At 45.5% G+C, this 16,703-nt stretch overlaps 1 protein-coding gene across 16 annotated transcripts in view; it reads right to left on the bottom strand.

The window, feature by feature from the left end:
* Nucleotides 1-16,703, bottom strand: part of MED15 (mediator complex subunit 15) — a 100,266-nt gene that overhangs the window by 47,860 nt on the left and 35,703 nt on the right. Inside the window, exon 1 of one of the 16 annotated variants that reach the window (XM_056821325.1) lies at nt 1,186-1,204. The exons of the other annotated variants lie outside the window; for them this stretch is intronic. The gene's annotated coding sequence lies outside the window, so the exon portion shown is untranslated. Of the gene's footprint in view, nt 1-1,185; nt 1,205-16,703 lie in introns of those variants that run through there. 16 annotated transcript variants of the gene reach the window in all.

The raw sequence follows: 16,703 nt of genomic DNA, 5'->3' as shown, positions 1-16,703 counted from the left end.
ATTACTAGAAAGGCAGAGGGACTTGGGAGGAGCTGGTCCCTTCCTCCCACATTTTTTCACTTTAATAGCCCCTCTGCTATCCAATGGGAGCACTTTTTCCCTCCCCTGTGTGGGGTAACGGGGGGGGGCAGGGCATTCCGGGCACTCATTGTGGGGGAGGGGCACATGGCATGACACTCAGTCTGGGGGTTGGGTCGAGCAGGGCCGACACTCTCTAAAAAGTTCGCCATCACTACTCTAGGCTGCTATGAACTGAAGCATCAGGCCCTGACCCCCAAACCCATTAATCTGTTCATCACACTGGATAATTCAGACAAAAAGGCTTCCTTTTAGGACCTGCTGCTTGCCTTTGGGGTCCCTGTATTTTGCTTATGAGAAAAGCCAGGAGGGATGGAGGTGGGATGGGGAAGAGATAGTTGGCAAGAGAGGCATAGCAGAGAAGGCCTATACACAACTATGATAAAAGGGACACGGAGGGCCAAGGAGAGGCTGAAGCCAGTTTCCTTCCAGCTAAAGGGAGTTGAAGAAGGTCTAACTAAAGCCAGGGGCACATGGGTCCAGAATGGAAAGATGGGAAAGACACAGGGGTAGGGGAGAAGGTGCATGTAAAGAAAGGAGAGGAGAGAGAGTCCCAAATTCCTGGTCTGAATGAACAAAGACACAGGCAAGGAAAAGCAGGGCAAAACCAGGAGCTAAGGTGGAAAGTGCATAGATGAATATTAACAATATTAAGCAAAAGAACACAGACAGACTCCTCTGCGCTCTGGACACAAGGCCACCATCTTTGGGGCCCTCTATTTCTCTTTCTTTCCCACTTTCCAATTAAATACAAAAAATAAAAATAAAATCCTCATCATAAATACGCATCTTCTTGAAAAAGAAATCTCCACATTAGCCAAGTCTCAAGTCTGTTTTATTCTCCATGAAAGAAGTGAGGAATGCCCATACTAGTGGGCACCCCACAGGTGTACCTCTCACCCACAAGTGGAAAGCAGCCCCTACAGATTGGTCACATCGTTGTCACAAAGGGGTGGGGAGGAATCATTGGAAAGTCACAGTGGCATAATTAACAAAAAGGCTTTACTATAGCTGGTCAACCCAGACGAAACCCTCAAACTGTGATTTTCTATTCTATCCATCAGAGGGGCTTGCCACCCACTCTTACTCCCATTCCCTGTTTCCTACCTTGACTGGGGGAATCAGAGCCAATACTCTCATTGTTCCTGAATGGCCTTGCTGACTGGCTGCCCTATAGCTTCAGCCACAACCCTGGTGTCCTGCTTTAGCCACCACTCCTGCAGTTGGAGTGCTAATACTGACAAGGGAAGCTAAGGACAGCCAAAAAAGGGTGGGGTTTTAGTTATTTGGGGGAAAAGGGGGAGAGGACCATTACTCAATGGGATGGCTAGAACTTTGGTTCTGTTTTCTCTGCAAAGAGAGTGACCTTTACCCTGGAAAGGAGAGAACACAAGAATGCCTCAGAGGGAGTTGCTATCCAAGATAAATTGGGCAACAGGAAGAAAGCATCTATGCCCTGGCTTGATGAATTCAGGTCACCTGGTCCAGCTGAGCCAAATCCTGAAAGATCTGACAGATGTGACCTTGGAGCCACTGTCAGCAATGACTGGAAAGCAGAGAGAAATAGGCAAAGGTCAAAAGACTGAAGGTGGCGAGTATGGTCTCAATCTTTAACCAGGAAAGACAGAAGCCAGGAAGCTCTAAGCCAGGGAGACTGACTTTGAATCCTGAGACAATTCTCCAATGGACCTTCTAAAGGAATGGTGAGAAAGGGAAGTCGAGATCACAGAGGCCCATCACAGCTTCATCAAGAGCAAGCCAGGCCAGCCCAACTTCCCAGACTTCCTTAATAGGATTACTGACCTAATAGATGAAGGGAATATTTTGCATAGTTTATCTACATTTTCACTAAGCTTCTGATGAACTCTTCCAGACTATTCTGGTGGGGAAAATGGGAGAAATATGAATCAAAGAAGCCAGTCAGCTGGACTCAGAACTGGTTGGCTGGCCAAATTCCAAGAGGAGTTGTTAATGGCTCAATGTTGACAGGGCAGGAAGTCTTCAGTGGAAGGCCCTGGGGATCTGTGCTTGAGCTTATGCTGTCTAACACTCTTCTCAATGATTTGGATAAAAGCAGAGATGGCACACTCATCAAAGTGGCAGATCAAGCTGGGAGGAATACCCAACACAGTGGATATAGCAGGAGCCAAAAAGGACTAGATGGCCAATCAAAAAATATTTGTAGCTGAGGGGCTGTCAAAACCAGGCAGGCCTGACTGCCCTGGGCTAGACCCTTGGGCTGACTCCAATAAAGGAAAATTCAACATTGAAAGGTTAAGCAAGTGTCCAAACGAAGCTTCCCAAACAGAAGGTGCAACAGGCAGGAGGCCTAGAGGGAACTGCCAGCTCATAGGTCTCAAAAGAATGGCAGCAGCCAGAAAAGCTAGAGAGGCAGAACTCCACTCCCAGGAACAGAGGTGTCCAGCCGTGCTGCAGTCTGCCATCCCTAGGCCTCACTGGAAGGAATGGGTGCAGTTCTGGTAAAAGTTTAGGTAGGACACTGAAAAACCTGAGAGACCCTGTAGCTGGGACCATGTCCTGCTTCTGGACAGCCCTCAATTAAGAATGGTTGGTAAATTGTTAAATAGTTTTGTTGTATTTAAAACTTGGTAAAAATCATTCATCGTGCTCTTTCTGGGCTTTCAAAAACAAGTAGAGGAGTCAGATTTGGCCTTCAGGCAGTAGTGTGCCAGTCTAGAAGAGAGCCACCAGGAAGGGGAAGAGCCTTAAGTCTATGTTATATAGGGCTGGCAGAAAGCCTGTTTAGCCAGGAAATGAGAAGCTTGTGGGGCGCCATGGAGTGGGGCAAACATGACAGCTGTGTTCAAGTATCTGAAAGGGAAGAGGATTCAGACTAGCTCTGAGGAGGAATGGAAGAGGGGCAAATTGAGGCTTCCCTTCAACTTAAGTCATTCCAAAGCGGAACGTTTGGCCTCAAAGAATGCTGGTTTCTTATTGAATAGGTTACAGTAGGAATTCCTTTCATCTGGGGGTTATTCTTGAGGGCCTCTGAGGTCTCTCCCAACTCTCAAACTGTGTGATTCCATAGTTTCTGTATTCTCTCTCTCTTTGAATGTCAGCTCGTTGAGGACAGGGACTGTTTTCCGATTTGTATTTCCAGAACTTAGCAGTGAAACTGACACCCAGTAACTTCTTTAAGCGATGTTATTTAATTCATTCATTCACTCAGAATTAGTGGCTAAGCCTTCAGAATCTTTCCAATCTTGACCTAACTGCCTGCCTGGGATAACCTTCCAGCTCTTCATCTAGCAAAGAGGACATGGCATTTCGTAGATTCCAAATTGTACAGTCCCCAGTTCTAAGGACCAATGACTGCTCAGAAGCCCTGAATTTGAATCTCTGTTTTGCCACCTTCTCCCCCAAACCCCTAGCATGTGGGGCACACTTCCACCACACGTAGAGTCAGTCATCTTCTACCTCTCACCCGCATATACAAACACTTGCCAAACACCTGAACACAGGTTGGAATGGTTCTCTAGCCTCAAGGCTGTAAAATGGACATTCCTAAGCACAGGGCTGCCCAAGTCACTCAGCAGGCCATAAACATGTATTAATCACCATTGCTATGGGCCAGGCCCTGCTAGGCACTCAGGATACAAAGAAAGTGAGAGGAGTTGCTTCTAACTGACCTTCTCAAGGAGTTTAGCTACAAAAGGGGGAAGAGATCTGGGAGATGGCTCCTGAAGGTGAATGGATCAGGTCCTTGTCCAATTTTTCGAGGATGGGGGCGACATGGGCATGTTCGTGGGCAGAAGGGAGGCAGCCAGTAGACAAGGGAAGCTTAGTGTTAAAGAGGTGAGAGGGTGGCATCCTTCTGGAGAAGATGGGGTGGAATGGGATTTCTTGTGCCGGTAGAGGATTGCCTTGGGCCACGAGTTCATGTGAGACAGGAGGGAAGGTAGAGGATTGCCTTGGGCCACGAGTTCATGTGAGACAGGAGGGAAGGAAGAGATAGTAGGGGAAAGCAACTGAGGAGAGCAGAAGAGAGAGTTCTCAGTGAATGGCCTCAATTTTGTCAGTGAAATATGAGGCCAGGTTCGCAGCTAAGAAAGGTTTTGGGGGGTGGGGTGTGCAAAAGTCTGGAAGAGCTCCTGTGGAGGGTAGAAAGGAAGTCAATTCTGGAAGCGGGTATAAATTCAGCCTTGCTGCAGAGAGGGCCCACTTCAGATTATGCAGCATCCATTCAGAGCAGATCCATGGTTTTTCCGTGGTCTGTTCAGCAACACGAGAGCAGATATGAAAGTCGTAGACGGTGGGAGTCATCCATGGCTGAGGCTTGGCAGGGTAAGCCTTGCAGCATGACAAGGTGGTAAGGGACTCAAGAGAAGAAGACCCTGTAGAGCTGAACTCATTGACGAAGGGGTCACACTGAGGAGGGGAGCCTTGGCAGGGATGATAGCCTGGGGGAGACCTGAAGGAAATGAAGGCCACAAGAAATGGATGACAACAGACTACGATCAAGTAAGGGCATTTTAGAATTCACTCCCTATTACAAAAAACTTGGCTTCAATTTACCTTTCCTAGCCTTCTTACACATTACCCCATTCATGTACTCTGTAGTCCAACCAGTTCCAGGGTTCACCGATCCTGATGCAGTTCCCAGCTTAACTTCCATTCAGCCCTTGTGCTCTCCTTCTCCCTTTGGCCAATTCTTCTAGGAACCTACATGTCGAGGAAGAGCCTAGGCTGGCTACCATCCTCTCTCCAAGCTTGCTGTCTTCCTCATTAGAATCGAAGTTCCTCTCGGGTAAGAGCTGTCTTCTTGGCGCTTAGCACAATGCAGGGCACAGAGTAAGTGCTTGTTGCCTTCCTGCTCCTCAGACAGAACATTCCAACCCCCCTCCGATGCCTTTGCAACATGGCCATCCCACGATGCCTAGAGTGCCCTCCCTTTCCTCCTTCCCTCTGGGAATCTTTTAGGAATTCCTCTCTTCTTTTAAAGACCATACATAGGGCAGCGCCTACCCCCCCCCCCAAACTACCTGGCATTATTCTGCCTAGTTAAGTGTGGGCACGTCACATAAGCACCTCAAGAATGGAATATAATAATATAAATAATATAATATAAATATAAATAATATAAATAATATAAAGAATGGCCTTTTCAAGGCCATCTTGGTTGTTGTTTGCCACTGACTGCAAACAGCAGGTGCTCAATAAAATGTTTGCAGGTCAGCACTGAATGTCTCTGGTTTTGCAGTCTGTTACAGGGTCTAGCCAGATGCCATATAAAGTCCATTCCAGGTCTGAAGAACTTGTCTGGGAAGAATAGAGAAATTCTTCTCTTTCCCACAAGATGGCAGGAGCGTAGCAGCAAGGTTAAACTGACCCTCAGGTTCCATTCTACCAGCAGAAGGAGCCCTAGCAAGTGTTTATGCCCTAGGACAACTCTTCATTGGCCCAGGAAGCCTCCAAGCCAAGAAGGATTTCCTTCCCCTCCAGCTGGTAGTCACTGAGGCCCCAGGGAGGGCTAAATCCCCCAGCACTGGAGGGCTCTAAGGGGCCCTCCCTGGTTTTCCTTCCTCTAGAACCACCTTGGTGAACACATGGCCTGTATGCCTCTGTGTGCCAGAGGGGGCTGCTCAGTTCCTCCTCTCCACAGCACCTGTGGGCATTTTCCACATGCCCCATCCCTCTGTGTGGGCCCAGTAGGAGAGCACTCCTCCCTCCCCAGTCTGGGGAAAGCTGAGAGAAGGGGGGGGGGGGGGAAGCAGCTCACAGGCAGCTTGAGGATGCAGTTTGGGCATGTGATCTCTAAAAGACTTCCCTAAAGAAACAGAGCCAGGACAGGAAAGCCTCCAGGGGTCCAGCTTCTAGAACTGCAGTCAATTTAGGCAGGTCCATTTGAAGCAGGAGAGATTAAAAGCCCTGAAAGAAGTGAGCTCTCCAGCCTCCCCTCCTTTCACTCAAGAGGAAAGGAAACTAAGGCATTAAGGGACTTGCCCTAGGTCCCCAAAATAGCAAAGAACAGTAGTGGCCTCAGGCAAGCAAAAGCCTTCTCTGAAATCCTGGGTTTCCTAGAAGAGGAAATGTGATGTGACCCACATCAGATCAACAGATGCCAGAGACTGAAAGAGGAGGAATCCATTCTAGAAATGACCTTTCAAAGGTCACTGATGAAAAGGGGCAAGCAAAGACCAGGGAGTTCAAAGAAGTAAGACTAGAACACAGAATACATACCTGATGGGGAACAGTTTTCGATAAACCCCAAAAAGTAGCCCAGACAAAGCTTAGCTGGTGGACAGTCTTGAATGCCAGGATCAGAGTTTTAGCCTTTACTCAACAGGCAATGAAGCCACAGAATGTTCCAAACAGAGAATGCTACGAGCATATCAGTGTTGCACAGCAATGAAAAGGCTAGTTCTGAGAAGGGAAGACCAATTACATGAGCAAGAGGAGACCCAAAGAAGGGGCACAGAGAGGGTGGGCTGGAATACAAGATGCTTCATTGTGCCTGGCCACCTGAAGACCCCATGAGGTTGCTCAGATGAGCCCCTTTCTCCACTAAAGGCTGAGAGCAAAAAGGAGGAATTCCAGGAATAAGAGTTCATAACTCACTACCAGGGGAATGAAGAAAGCCCAGGCCTACTTCCTTATATAAACCTTTGCCCATGGTTAGACTTTCAAACTCTTTTTGATTATTTTAAGGCCCTAAAAAAGCTATAAAAGAAACTTACAAAAGGCTTGGGTGTTGTTGCAGGGAGGAAATAAGGAGAAATAAATTTGGGAAGTCATTAGAGGAAGCCAGCCTACTGCCAGCCTCTCAGAGAGGCTTCTCTTCTCCTGTGTTATTAGAAACATTTTTTTAATCCTGAGAAAACTAGATTCCCTGGATAACTGGGGAACAGCTGAACAAACAGCAGTACAGGATTGTAAAGGAAAATGATAAGCAGTAAGAATTAAGAGAAACTTGAGAAGATTTGCCCCATGGGTGGAGGTCAGGGATTCAGGAATCCATGCACTCAAAGCCTGGCTCGTTTATGTACTAACTGTAGGACCTGGACAAAGTCACGTCACATCTCCAAGATTCCTCACCTATAAAATGAGGGGATGGAACACAATTAATTCTTTTAAGGATTCTTCTGGCTCTAAATGTATGCTCCCATGACCTGATGATGCTGAGCAAAGACCAGACCCAGACCCCGAACAGTTTAAATGATGCCCACAAGGACAAAGGAAAACACAAGCCTAAAAGCCTTCAAAAGAGCAGCAGAAATGCCCCTCTCACCCTTCATTATGCCCCTGCCTTTCCCCCTTTTGGGGCATGGAATACCTACATACTGTTGGGTTAGGCTGAAGGGAGAGAGAAGGAAGAAGCATTTATTTAAGCACCTACTATGTACCAGGCACTGTGCTAAGCTATTTATAATTATTATAATCTCATTTGATATTCACCACAATTCTGGATGATAGGTGCTCTCATTTTCCCCATTTTAAAGATGAGGAAACTGAGGCAGACAGTTTTGGTGACCTTACCCAGATTGCCAGGCTAAGTAATGTCTGAAGAGGAGTTTGCCTTGAGAACTTCCTGACACCAGGCTTATCTCTATGCACTGGGCCTCTGAGTTGATAGGCTTAGCGAGAAGTTTTCTCGCTCTTTTCTACATTTACAATTCTGTTCCACTTCACTGGGTAGAAGGTGATATATTTAGAAATGAAAGGATGTAAAACAAAAGGTCTTAGCAAAATACATGTTAAGAGACTTTATTGTTGTTTAACCACTTTTCCGTCATGTACAACTCTTCTGTCACTCTGTTTGGGGTTTTCTTGGTAGAGATACTAGAGTAGTTTGCTATTTCCTTCTCCAGCTCATTTGACAGATGAGGAAACTGAGGCCAACAGGATGAAGTAACTCCCTGAAGGACAAACAGCTATTAAGTGTCTGAGGCTGGATTTGAACTCAGGAACAAAAGTCTTCTTGATTCCAAGCCCAGTATTCTATCCACTGCATAACCTAAACTGCCTTAAAAAGCCTTTAGTACTGTGATCAATACAGAGGACTGATGGGAAAGCACATCTCTCACATGTGCTTTCTCACATGTGGAGATGTGCTGGATTTCATGAAACATTTTATTTTATTTTATCTTTTAATTTTTAGGCCTTTACTTTCCATCTTAGAATCAATACTGAGCATTGGTTCTAAGGCAGAAGAGTGGTAAGGGCTAGGCAATGGGGGTCAAGTGTAACAATGGAGATACTTGGTCTAAAAAGAATCAGGAATGTACTGGGAGCTTTTAAAATTACTCCATCCTACTCAGACAGTGCTTTAGGGGAAGATAAAGTTTAAACTCCTGATTGAACAACGAAAGTCCCTAACTCATACCTTATAGTAAAGCTAGAACCTTAAGTTAGGTCTATTTTTAGATCTAATACAAAAAGGTGTTAAGTACCTGTAAAGGTTAAATTAATCACAAAAAGGTCAAGTAACTTAAAAAAGGCAAGCTTAACAAAGGGGTGTGAAGTACTCAGAAGATATAATCTAACCAGAGAAGGTGAGAAAGGTGAGAACTAAGAATGGGCAGTCCTGGAAAAAAGCGTCTACCTGAAAATTTAGGGGAGGTGACATAAGAGAAAATTTCTTTAAAAGGAAGGGGTAAAAAGTAAGTTGGGGAATTGAGTTGAATTGAGTTAGATTCTGAACTCAGTTCAGGAGATTCAGTGAAGGCCTAAAGCTTGCTTGGAGACGGTCTTGTGGTGAGTAATAAGACTGACTCCCTCTCTCTTAGGCTCAGGGAGGCCACTCTGGCCAAGGCCTTTAAGTACTGCTTGGCTCAGCCTGAGCCAGAGCAGTTTAGATTAACTCTCTCTCTCTCTCTCTCTCTCTCTCTCTCTCTCTCTCTCTCTCTCTCTCTCTCTCTCTCTCTCTCCTTCCCTTAATTCCTTCTCTCTTTATTAATTAAAATCTCCATAAATCCCCGACTGACTTGGATATTTTTCATATTTGGGAATTTCCCATGGCGACCACTTTTTTAGATTTCAAGTCACAACACTAAAAATTATCCTTACAGTTTTGGCATTTACACAAGTGACTTACCCAGGGTCACACAGCTAGGAAGTGTCTGAGGTCATATTTGAACCCAGGACCTCCCATCTCTGGACCTGGCTCTTAATCCACTGAGCCACCCAGCTGCCCTCTTAATGAAACATTTTAAAGAGATTGGGGTGGGGAGCACCTCAAGGTTTTTGTGCTTGCTTGGGAGGCCAGGAGAGTAAAAGAGAAGTCTGGAGCCTGTTAGCTTCTATAGTAGAGCAGAGAAGAGAGAAACCTCAAGGAAAAGGTCCCAAGGCCTTTGGAAGCCATAGTGGGAAGGATGCCAGTGAGGCTGATCCCCAAGCCCACCACATGGCTAGAGGGCCAGCCCATCTCCAAGAAATCTTTGGGTTTTTTTTCTAACAATAACAAGAGAAGTACTATGCTCAATGGAGGCTCAAACCGTAAAAGGCCTTCACGTGGAGATGAGGGATGCCCACTCCTGTTTAATCACAGTGCATCTTCAAGTCTAAGACATCTGAGATCTGGAAGGACCTTCACAGACCACCTCTCTAGTCCTTTTCTCCCTCATTGTTACAGATGAGGAAGCTGAGGCCTGAGATGAAATGAATTGTTCAGGCTATGCTCTTTCCACCATACCTTAATATTGCCTCAGTTTAATGCAAAATTCAACTCAGCAGCAAAAGACCCAGTCCTCAATGCGCTGACATTCTATAGGAGAGGCCATCTCACCAGTAGCCTTCCTCATTGCAGGTGAGCAGCCCCCTCCCTTTCTATCCCTCACCTGGATGCCAGAATTCATGCTCCCAGTTCCCACAAGTTTATTCATTCATCTTTGTAGTCTCTGGCCTAAGGCCTAAGCCATCTGATGAGTGCAAACTAGGTCACATTGTCCATTCCATCTACTTACTGGCTGTCCCCAGTCCCCAAATCAGACTTCTCCCTCACAGCTCAGCCATACATCCAGACTTCCAGTCAGGGCCTCACACTACCTACAAGACCTACATACCTTTCCCTTCTTCCATCAATTCTTCCCTCCTTACCAATACTAGAATGTAATCTTCTTGAGGGGAGGCCTGTGTACCAGTCACTGTCCTAAGAGCAAGGATTGTCTCACTAGCATAATCCCTGCACAAAGGGATTTGATGAATACTTTTTCATTCATTCATTCATTCTCATCATAGCTGACATTCCTGTAAGAGTGCTAGGCTTCTTAAGCACTTGGTGATTGTCACAGCTGACCTTAAAAACAACTTGGGACCAAAATAAATTTTGTTCTGTCCATTTTGCAGAGGAGAAAAAAATTCAGAGGCCAAATAGCTTGCCTCAAGGTCCTGGGAGACACCAATATAGACACTTCCAAAGATCCATGCTTTTGAGAGTCCAAGGAATAAAGAATGTAGACTTAGGAGGGCCTGTCAGGCCATCTGGCCCACTTTGGGGCAATCTGATGATGCCCCTGGGTCTCAGAATACTGATTTTAAGTGCATAAAAATCTCATACACAGCATTACAAAGGAGCCAGATTACACTGAAATGTGGTTATTACATTTTTTTTTAAGTTCATAAACCCCAGGCCAAGAATTCCTGATCTAATGATGAAAAATGGAAAGAGAGAAGGGACTTGTCTAAGTTCAATCAGGTCATAAATAGGAAGGCTTCACTGGGAATCCACTCATTGGAAGGGAGAAGGACCTCCCCTTCCAACACCCTTCTCTCTGTCCGGGCAACCACTACTAATGACTGAGAGCAAAAGCTTGTGGGAAATTGAGGGGTAATCTGTAAACAGGCAGGCAGGCAGGCAGGCAGAATCTAACCCTGATCCCTTCCAATTCCAAGTCTCTAAGTCCTACAGTGTTCTTTGAGAAAGGCCATGTTCTATCTCTTGTACACAGACAAGCATATAATAAAAAAATTCAAAAAGAGAGAGCCCTAATATGGGGCCCTTCTAGTTCTCCGACGTCTCAGACTTGGAGATGCACTGTGATTAAACAGGAGTGGGCATCCCTCATCTCTTGGTGCAGGCCTTATACAGTTTGAGCCTCCATTGAGCACAGTGCCTGGCACTTAGAAGGTGCTTAATGCTTATTGGCTGACTGACTTTCCTCTTACTCTCTTCTTAGCTCTGTAGAGTCTAGCCTCCAGCCTCCTCATTCACTCTAAATTGCCTTCCCCCAAGGTACTTGACCAATTGTCTTTTCTAAGGCCTTCCTGATCTCTCCACAGTCCATCAACCTCTTTTCCAGAGCAACCTAAGGGCTGGGAGGAATCAAGAAGGGGTTCCTGGAGGAGGTGGAGACTGACCTAAGCCTCAAATGATGAGGAAGATTTAGAAAGGCAGGAATAAGGAGGGCGGTATTCCACATAGGAACAAGGAATTGTGCCTTCTACTTTCCCTCAGAAGTGGGAAATAGAAAGCAGACTTGGGGGAATAGCTGACAGTCTACTTTGGCCAGAATGCACTAGGGCAGCATTGGTGAAGATATGGTATGTGTACAAAGCCGGGCACTTAGCACCTGGGGAGCTGCTCGGTTCTCCCTCTTTCCAGTGCCCCTGGACATTTTTTTCATGCCCTACCCCTCTGTCCAGAGGCCCAAAGCAAGCACTTTCTCCCTCAACTCTCTCCTATAATCTGGGGGCTCACAGACAGTTTGAATTTGCCCTCTGGGCACTCAATCTCAAACTAAAAAGGTTTGTCAAGGAGATAGGAGGGTAAATAATTCTATGGCTGGCCCCAAATTCCAGAGTTCTCTAGTGACACTGGTAGGACAAGAACCTCAGATCTCTGAATTCCTGGGTCTGGTCTCTTTCAACCACACTACACTGCAAAAGTCTGGAATGAGGCATATGGAAACTGAAGGAACTAGCTAGAAAACCAAATTAAATACCCAGCAGCCATTTGGTGATATAAGGCTAGGCTTGGCTGGTGAGTCAGGAAAAGGAAGATGTCTGACTCATCCCATGAAAACAGAGTTTAGACTCAGGAGGGAACTGGCAGGACTAAATTCAACCCTATCAGGTAACGATAGGAAACTGAGGCCTATAAAGGCTGAACCAATTGCCCAGGGTCTCACAGCTAATGAGCAGCAGGATGCAAATCTAGATTCTCTTTCATCAAATCCACTGCTTTTTCCACTAAATTATTCTTCTCCCTTCTAGTCTCCCTACCTTTCCTATCCTTTTGTTATTTCCCAACAGTCACCATACCCATCAAACCAGTTTCCTGCCGGTTACCCTCCTGATGTTGTTGATGCCCCAAATTACCTATGTGAATCTGGGCACCTCGTTGACTGCCTTGGGTCTTTGGTGTCTTGAGTCAAGCTATTAAGTATTCATTAAGCCTTGGGAACGGCTTCCTTTAGTCACTCAGTTAATAAGCATTTGTAGTTAAACACCTACTATGTGCAGGAGTTGTGCTAGGTACAGAAAGGCAAAAAACCAAAACTAATAAGACTACCACGATCCCTAGGAACTCAAGGAACTCTCAAGGAACTCAAGATCTAATGTGGGTATCTACTAACTAGAGACAAATAAGATATAAACAGGAAAAATCGAACATAATCACTAGGGAAGTCACTAGCATTAAAGGAAACTGGGAAAGTCTTTGCAAAAAGTCAGGCCAGGAAACAGAGATGAAGAGGGAAAGCATTCGAGCCATAGGGGTAAGATTGCTAGTGCAACTGTACATAAAGTCAAGAGCTGGAGTGTCTAGTACAAAGACGAGCTGGAATGCAGGGTATGTAGAAGTTTCAGAAGGCTAGCAAGTAGCCAGGGGCCTGAAGAGACAACAGAGGATTTTATCGTTGATCCTTGAGATGAGAGAGCAACAGATTACTGAAGAGGGGAGTGACTACCTAGACCTGCACTTTAGGGAGATCAATTTGACAGCACAGGGGAGAGACTTGAGACAGGGAGGCGTAAAAGTAGGCTACTGCAATAGTGCAGGCTAGAGGTAATGTAAGAGGCTGAAGGGGGGGGGGGGGGTCATACAAGAGATGCTGTGAAGGTAGAAACCACAGGACTAGGGGTGACAAAGAAATGACCCATAGCTCATGAGCCTGTGTTACTACAAAGAAAACGGCACCCTCAAGAATAACCAGGAAGTGAGGAACAGCCAAAGGTTTTGGAGGGAAGATAAGGTCAGTTTTGACAAGTTGAACATCCAGTTCAGAGATGCCCACCAGGCAAGTAGAGAAGCAAGAATGGAGATCAAGGGGGAGAGGCTGGGGTTATAGAAGGAGATCTGAGGGTCTTCTGCACAGAGATAATCATTAAGCTCATGAGATCACTCAACGAAATGGGATAGAAAGAGAAGAGGGCCCAGGAGAGAACACTGGCAGATATCCAAGGTTAATGGGCTTGATCTGGAGGAAAAGGAAATCCAACAAAAGAGATTGAGAAAAACAAGTCAGAGAGTACAGGAGAGCCAGGAGAAAACTGTTGGGGAAAAAAACAAACCCTAGAGAAGACTAGCAAGAAAAGGGGGACAGACGGTGTCAACAGCTGCAGAGGCAAGAAGGATAAGGCAATTAAGGAGCTCACTGGTGACATGGGAGAAATTCAGCTGAATGATGTGCTCACAAGGTAGACTGAGGAGTTATGAAAAGAGTGAGGGCAAAGTAGGTGGAGGTACTGACTCTAGAAGGATTTCACAAATTTAGCCATGGAAGAAAGGTTCAAGATATAGGAAGGTAGCCACTAGGGATGAATGGGGGAGACATGGGCATGGCTTATAGGCAGGAGAGTGGGAGAGACTAGATTATCGAGAAAGAGAATGATAAGAGAAGGCAATCTGCTAGAATGGAATGAGATCACTCATGCAGATAGAAGAGTCCTCCTTAGCAAGAAGGGGCCAACTATTCATATGAGAAAGGGGAAGGAGATAGTAAAGGAAAGAATCTGAGAAGACAAGGAGAAGGGAGAGCTCTCCATGAATGGCCTCACCTTTGCTGGTGAAGTATGAGGCCAGGTTTTCAGCTAAGAAGATGGGGGAAAGGGGAACCATGGAAGGTTTAAGGAGGGATGAAAAAAAATGAGAGCCTGAAAGGCCTGCTGTGGAGGGCTGGAGAGTGAGTCAGCTAGGGAGGTTCATGTAAGTGGATTGCCTTGCCTCAGTGAGGGCCCAGTTCAGATTATGATAACATAAATTTGTAGTAATTTGGTTCCTAGGTTTCTGATCTATTCAGCAGCATGTGAGTAGATTGATGGGACTGATCTAAGGCTTGTCTGGGCAAGACTGGGAATATGATAAAGGACTACTAAGAGACCAAAGAGAAGAGGACAGTGTCGAGTAGAACTCAAATTCAAGGCATCATGATAGAGAAAAGAATGTAGCCTCTGCAGGACTAATTGCTGGGGGAATACCTGAGGAATTAAAGGAATGGATGTCACAAGAATAGGGTTCACAAAGCAAAGGAGAAGCTGGAATGACAACAAATTGTGATCAAATAAGGGGATTTTTGAGTTCACACCCTATTACCAGTCCCTGCAGGACTCCCATTTGGCCCACCAGAACAGCAGTGTTCTGCATATTGATTTAGAAAATCACAAATTAACATTATCTACATCATGTTCTTTTATTTATTTTGTTAATCATTTCCAATTACGTTTTAATCTGGATCCTGGTTGCTTGTGAGCTCGACACTTTTGCTTTAGAATCCACACTCCTATTTACAGAGGAAATTCAACTCCTCATTTCTTGAATTTCTGCTTTGAGGCCAAGTTGTCTCCCTTGGTGACTGGGGGAGTGCAAATATGCCTAACTGACTCTATCTGCCCAACAGTATGTTTTACTTTCACAGCTTTGCCATCTGCATGCTGTCAAATGAATGGCCATAACAGGCCAGGAGGCCTAGTTCTAGACAAAATAAAGGAAAAGCTCACCTGATGGAGCCCAGGGTCCCAAGTACAGATATATCCCCCTCCCTATCCCATCCCCAAACTCTTATTCTGGGTATAGTAAACATACTGCCTATGCAAAGGCTATGCCAGCTGAATTCCCTATGCCTAAATCCCTGCTCTACTCTTCAGAATGCTCAGGAAGGACTAGCCCCTCTGGTGTCAGGGCTTGCCTAGTCCTTTTCAGGGCTGCTTTCCTCCTCTGCTGTCTCCCTGCCACCCAGCTCTCACCAAGGCACCAAGAAGCTGTAGCATGTACAGCAGCCACACCAGGCAGGTTAGGCTAAAGCCGTTGAGGGTAACTGACAGGCCTCAAACCCAGTGAGGTGGGGGGTGTCTACCCCAGACTTGTGAAGGCTTCCCCTAGGAGGATGGGTGGGTGAGAACAAGGTCTGGCCAAAGGCCACCAAGGTGGCAAAAGCACGTGCCATGGAATGCTTAGAGCTTGATCAGACCTCAGAGAAGTCAAGGTCACCCACTGCATCCTGGGCCATCTCTAGTCATGCTAACTTACATCTTGCCATGGACTCTGATGACTCTGGAAATAAGCAAAGCTGATGACTGCACAACTTTGCCTCATGTAAATCCAATTTACACTCAAGTCAAAAGAAATCATTGTCATGTGATTTTGGTTTTCTACAACAATCCAATCAACCGGCAAGGTATCATCTCTTCCATCACAAGGGTTCTTTTTTTTTTTTAAGTTCTTACCTTCTGTCTTAGTATCAATTCTAAGACAGAAGAGAAGCAAAGATTGGGTAATTGGGGTTAAGTGTCTTGTCCAGGGACACATAGCTAAGAAGTGTCTAAGGCCAGATTTGAATCCAGGTCCTCAACTCAAGCTATAGCGCTCTATCCACTGGTGTGTGTGAGTGATATGAGAGAGAGAGAGAGAGAGAGAGAGACAGAGAGACAGAGAGAGAGAGAGAGAGAGAGAGAGAGAGAGAGAGAGAGAGAGACAGAGAGAGAGAGAGAGAGACAGAGAGAGAAAGAGAGAGAGAGAGAGAGAGAGAGAGAGAGAGAGAGAGAGAGAGAGAGAGAGAGAGAGAGAGAGAGAGAGAGAGTCCTAGATCACTTTGGTAATCTGGTAAAACCCCTATGGATCCCCTCATATATAAAATGTGAATAATAGCATTTGTCTCCTAGGGTTGTTGTGAGAGAATAAAATAAGATATTTGTGAAGTGCTTTGAAAACCTTAAGAGCTAAATAAATGCCACCCATTATTAGGATGTGTTTTAAAGGCATTAAACAAAATCCATAGTGATTACAAAGAAAATCAATTGTGCTGAATAGTTTTAAAAGACCAAGTTCAGAGAGTCCATGTTAAGAGTCCCTGCCCTATTAGGATTTAAGCTCCTAGAAGGACGGAGCTATTGCCTGACTGTATGCTCAGCCCTCAGTCTTGTGCTTGGCATGTTCTCTTAGTTTCAGGAGACCCCTTTAGGGGTCAGTATCCTGAGTTGGGGGTTGACAGCTCTCTTTGGTTCTCTCATTTCTGACTCTATAGCTCAGGTACCTAAAGGCAACACTTGGCCCTCCCAAATTGCATGAGTGGGGCACAAACTCTGGTAAGGTGCTAGGTACAGACCAATGCCACCTGTCTTCTATCCAAAGATTATTTGCCAAGATGTGCCAAGAGGCTGACCTCCAGGAGATCTTTTTTTTTTTTTTTAGTTTCCTCAATAGTTTTTTTTATTTTATTTTTTTTATTTAA

The sequence above is a fragment of the Monodelphis domestica genome, chromosome 3, assembly GCF_027887165.1.
Source record: "Monodelphis domestica isolate mMonDom1 chromosome 3, mMonDom1.pri, whole genome shotgun sequence".
NCBI lineage: Eukaryota > Metazoa > Chordata > Mammalia > Didelphimorphia > Didelphidae > Monodelphis > Monodelphis domestica.
This window is presented reverse-complemented; position numbering and strand designations above follow the sequence as displayed.